The following is a 6,000-nucleotide window of genomic DNA, read 5'->3' as shown; positions in this document are numbered from 1 at the left end:
TACCTGTGTGATGCAACCCTAGTTTTGGGAATTACCAGCTGGGCATTGCCACGGGTGTGATTCCACCAGGGCGGCACAGTGGCTGAGGGGCAACCAACAGGTTCTCCAACAGTTCACGCTCTCCAGAACATCTCCAGGATTTTGTCCCATATGGCGTTCATTCTGATCACCCACAATCTCTGCAAGCCTCTGATGCATCACATCCTTCACACTCACCAGCTCCAATCTTCTTCATAGCCTTTGGTGGCCCATAAGCTGGATGGAGAAGGCACAGAGGTAGGGTTCAGCAGTATATTTGACCAGACTTATATCTGCTGAAGGCAGGAAGAAGAAAGAACTGAATAAATCACAGTCTCGAGCTGGATGAGGGTGTGAGAGAAAGGCTGTCCAACCAAGGAGGTGCATCTCTTAAGTGACCTTCAGCATTGCTAGTCACCAGGAGACTGTGTTGTGGAGGAGGTAAAAAGGAAACAGTTTCCTTAGCTGTGGTCTTGTCACTTTTTTTTTCAGTAAATACATTCCTGAGCAGGACAGCAGAGATACACTTTTCGTCTCTCCAATGGAGCTGATCACAATGGGGAGACAAGTAGAAATCCAGGACAGAAGTTTCTTGTTCTTACAGAGCATGATTTGGGGCGTTCTTGTAATCTGTCCTCTGGAAACATGGGCTTTTAGCTTCTTCAGAATGGCTTCTGTCCCCTATGAAAGAAGGCCTGGCGTGAGTAACCCTGAACAGGCTAAAATAATATTATCTTTGCCTCGTTAAATCTTCCACTTTGTTCAGTCCTTCCTCTCTTCATGGCTCTACATCTTCTTCTGGTGAACACTGAGCATCAGCCAAATTTAGGGTGTTGAGGCATATTCAGAGCCAGTTAAAGTGCAGAGGCTGAAACAGCTGTCAGCCACCAGCTGTCTCTTTTTCCCACTCCGTCTTCCCCCACTCTAACAAGGGTTGACAGCCCTGTGTCAGAGGAGCTGAACAGATGATAAATCAACAGCTGAACAGCTGCAGCTGCCAGCCAGGCATGTTCATACACATGAAAGTCCTTTTCTAGCTGCCTACATAAAATAGCTGGGTGGTAAATGGAGAAAGCGTGGGAGGCAGTTCACAAGCCGTTCAATTACGCTTGCAGTCAGGGTGGCGGGGTGGGGAGGAGAGGTTGCATGGACAGCCAGGTGTGATTCTTGCCTCACTGCTGGATGTTTGTCACCGCTTCTGGCAGGAACTCTGTCTTGGAGACCTTTCATTACCATGTACGTTGTATAGATATGCAGTAATACAACAGGAGCAAGATAAACGTGTCACCTTGATATACCCACGTTCTATTTCCGTTGATACATTTGGAGCTCTTGTAGGGTTTACTTTCAAAATGCTGCTTTATTATGAATATTTATTTTGGTTTATTACACAGTAATTAAACATTTAACACAGCATTTTTTACAGTATTCCATATTCCGTGACATAAAATGAATCATTATTCAACTGTTCTATATCAGGGGTGATCTATGCAAATTTTTAAATAGTTCTTGTGTTCTATTTTGCTCCTCTTCCTCAGCTAGAGAAAGTTTGGAAGAATACAGGTTTAGGAAGGTTTGGGTTTTAACTCAGAGATTAGGAATTTCTGCCTTTAAGACTTTCCAGTTTTCTTTAAGAGACAATATGCTGCCAGAACTAACCTAACTGAAGACAATTAAATCTTACAGACTTTTTCTTCAAAGGCTTAGTTAGATATGGAAATTAATTTGTGATAACAAGCACAAAGAGTGTTTTAGGAATAATTTTAGGAGTAGAAAATAACCTGAGAGAGATTATAAATGAGTGACCTTTATGTTAAATACATGTAAAGCTCTTGAAAGTATTTTTCTAAGTGGGATCTGAAGAGCTGCATGAAATCAGGTACTCTGTCTTCCTGCCCTAATTAATGCAGAACCCTGCAGAGTTGCTTTTGTAAGAAGGATCACTTGCCTTTGAGTGGCAGCTTGAAAGAACACATTAAGGAGACTCTTATGAAATTTCATGGGAGTAAACTGATCGGGATTCCTCCCTTATTCATGTTTGCAATCTAGGAGATCTCAGGATCATCTTTAAGTTGTGATTCTTGAGGCTATTGTGTAGAAGACAGTTGAGGGCATACAGAACCTGCTGTGCGAATCCTGGCAAGAGGAAGGAATCCCAGCTGACAGTGTGGTTGCACATGCTTTAAAATGGAAGGAGAAGATAGTTCTGTCTAGACTGTCTGCTAGGAAAAGAATACATAAGTAATGCGTTGTTCCTCCTAGGAACAGTATTACAACAAAAATGCTTTCCTCCAGATCTGTTGAATATAAACTTTTTGCTGAGGAGAGCAAGATACTATTAAAAAAAACAGGATAAAAAAGTGCTAAGACATACGGGACAAGCTGTGAGAGAGCTGATGTAAAATGTGCTTAGTGAGGAAGTGCCCTGGAGCCCTCATCTGCCGCGTTAGCATTGCATCAGATAGGGCACCAGCTGCTTCTGTGCTAAACCTGGAAGAATCATTTATGCATAGCAGAATAACTGTGGATAGATTTAAAGAAAAGTTACATCAGGTGTCAGCAAAGACTATCGTGGGGAAAGATGTAACTCACTTTTATTAGCTTCCAAGCTAGATCAAAGCCATATTTGATCTTGTACAGATTTGTAGAAGCTAGTTTATCTTGCGTGGTCAGCTAAGTATTTTTCATTGGTTCATCCTGCCTACTGGTCCTCATTTATAGGCAGCATATGCACATACCTTTACGCATTAACTCTTTAAATAGAAACTGCACTCTGTTGCAATGTACTTCCCTCTCCTTAAGTACATCTCTGTCCTGCATCTCCACCTTCGAATCTATTATTTTTAACTGTTCTTGGGCCACAACTATATCACTTGGATGTCTCTGGAACAGAAACAGCTTGATGCCAGTATAAAAGTGCTGACACGAGCCACATTCACATTGGCCCATGGATAAGTGAGCAGTGGAGTACAGAAGATCAAAGGAGAGCAATTTTTTTTTTTTTTTGGCAGCGTTTTTAGGTAACATTAATGTGCAGCAGCTGTAGAATAGATTAGATAGGGACTGATAGGAAAGAGTAATATCGTTTATCAGGTCCTTCAGAATGAGGGTAGGAACAAGGATGGGGAAAGTGTGAGTCAGTAAGAGAGCATGGCTGGACATTTAAGCTGATGTAGAGAGAGACCTGGAAATAAGGAAAACAGAGGTGGAATGGACAGATGTAGGTGCTGGCCAGAGGGGACAGGAAAACTGGCAGAGCGCTGACTCATCCATCAGCACACATATTTGCCATTTGCTATTTGGAGGAGTTAAAGTGAAGGCCAAGGACCACCAGAACAGTATTCAGCCACCTCTCCCCCAGACTTTCTACCAGCAGTCCAGCTTTCTTGCACTGAATCCTCCTAGCTCAATACTGGAACCATATAGCACTTTACAACTTCCTCTGTTTCCCTTGAGACATGATCAACAGCCTCACCGTCACTTCTTTCCAGTGCATGGACAGACTGTGGACAGAGATCAGCTGGGACTTCTGCAGGACGTCTTCAGTATGTCAGTACCATTTCATGTTGGGACCTTACGCACATGCAGTGAAACAGACACGTCTTTGGGATCCTGATGACTTTAGATTAACAGAACATACCTGAATATCCCAGAGCCCCCCTGCCATAGCAGTGCCTATACCTCCTGTCTGTGGGCATCAGCAGCGAACATGATAGTTATCTGCAATGGCAGTCTCCACAGCCATGTGAACTGAGTTAAGGAGTCTGTTCATGATATCAGCATCCAATCTCAGCAAGTGTTGGCTCCACAGTAAGTCTATGCTTCAGCTCCTGGGCTGATGAGCACTTTAGGGACACATAGGTAACCCTGAAGAAAGAGCATTCATTTATTGTGGTGAGAGTGGAAGAGGTGTGACGAAGGAGGAGTGAATTGTCAGTGTTGAAACAGATCAGGATTTCTGGTTGCCTGTGATTACTGTGCTTGGGTTGAACTAGGAGAACAGCTGTTGCCCCTCTGGGCTGGTCATGGGCTGGAGTGAGGAGAGACTGTCATTCCTGCTGCCATGTGCCAAGGTGAAGCACCCATGTAACTTCTTGAAGGGGCAGCTTCATTTTTTTTCCCATGCCTTAAAAACACCACTGGCTCAAAGCATCCAGAAGGCTAGAAACAGCTCCAAATTCCTTCTCTGAGGCCACAGGGTGGCTTCACAAGCCAGTGATCCTCTCTGCTGAGTCCTGGTGTCCAGATAGTTCACTAAGGATTCTTGTGCTTCCCAGCTGAGTGACACATCTGACTGCCCTGCAGCCAGGAGACTGCCTTTGAACAGTCTGGCCTCCAGTACTACAACTCTAACTAGAAGCTCTTTCTTTGTTTGTTGTAGTTGCTGCCAGATGAAACTCTCAATAGGAGATTTCTTGCAGAGTCTCTGGCATTGCTCATGGTGTGGCATTGACCGATGCAGTGGAGCAGGTGGATGGAGCACTTGTTCTGCTCACAGAAACACAAACCTTGCTCAGCTGTCATTTCCTTTTGGTGGGGTGGCAAGGGTGCATGGACCTCTTTCTCATTGGAAACAAGGTTATTTGGACACAAGGTAGATGTGCTCTAGGGCTGTCTAGTGGGACCTGGAGAGCCTCTTTTCATGACCAGGCTGTAGCTGTTTCCTCATTCAGAGTTGCCTGGTGATATCTATGAAGTTTATCCCAGGTGGTTCCTCATAAGGTGGTGACAGACATGGTTCATGAGACTTATTTTGTTAAATGGAAATAATCTGACAGACATTAACACAATGTAAACCTCAAGACCTTCAGGATTATGCAAAATTAACAAAACACCACTAAGCCACATGGCTACCAGTGCAGGGAGTTAAGATCCATGCATGGTGGGAGATAACTGTAGAACAAAATACATTGAATGAATAACTCTTATGCAGTCTCTGCCTCTTATTTTCTCCATTCATCTATCATGAGTTAGGAGGAATGCAGACTGTCCATGCAGACAACTCCACAGAAGTGACTCAGAGCATAAAGCTGTGCTACTGCCCTTTCCAACTGCACACATATATCACTGGTTGAAAAGTGCTTCTCTGACAACTTCATTGCCATTATTTTTTAAATACTTTTGTTGATTCCTTTCCTTGTTGATGGTCTAGGTCATGCTGTCCGGAGGTGATCCTTACTGACAGTAGTGTTCTTGTGTGATGTTGTGTCAGGGACTCAGCCAATTCCTGCATGATAAAGTCCTCCTCCTCTAACTCCTTGTTTGTATGGATTGACCAGTCCTCTGCATCTCTAGTGGGTACTCTCTCTTGATCATTCTCTTCCTTAACTTACCTATGAGAACAACACACAGTACCAGTCTATATCCCATACTACACAGTGGGATGCTTCAAGAGTGCCATTGTGTGAATCTGTGGCTGACTCCTGGTTCTGAAGTGCAGGCCTCTTCAGAGTCTGCCCTTGGACTGTATCTGTTAGGAGCAGAGAGCAAAAACTACAAGGATCTGTCTACAACTGCTGTCCTGAGGATGTGGAAGCTGCCGCTTTCACCTTTTGCCCTGTATTTCTTCCCACTGTTTTCTACTTTCTGCATCCTTCTGACAAGGAAAATCCTTCCCCTGCCCCCAGTGTGATATGTTTCTTGTGGACGACAGATTATGGTACATAATATGCTGCTTAGCCTGGCCGTAAGGATTCTATTGCCTTGTGCTGGCCTGGAAACGACCTCTTGTTAGTGCTCGCATAGCGATAGAAGGCAGGGTGGAAGTGGTTTGACCCTGATGGTGCCCTTTATGGGAAGAAGAGCTCTGCCTCAGCTTTCTGCACAGCTGCTGAGAACAATTACTTGACATTTGTACTGCATGGCCTAATTCTTTGCTGGGCCTGATTCAAACTCATTCATTTTGAACTCTCGTTTGGGCCACATGGAACCTAGCAAGGATTATGGATAAAATGTTTCGGTCTCACAGAAATCACATCTGCC

Source organism: Falco cherrug, chromosome 3, assembly GCF_023634085.1.
Source record: "Falco cherrug isolate bFalChe1 chromosome 3, bFalChe1.pri, whole genome shotgun sequence".
NCBI classification, from domain to species: domain Eukaryota; kingdom Metazoa; phylum Chordata; class Aves; order Falconiformes; family Falconidae; genus Falco; species Falco cherrug.
This window is presented reverse-complemented; position numbering follows the sequence as displayed.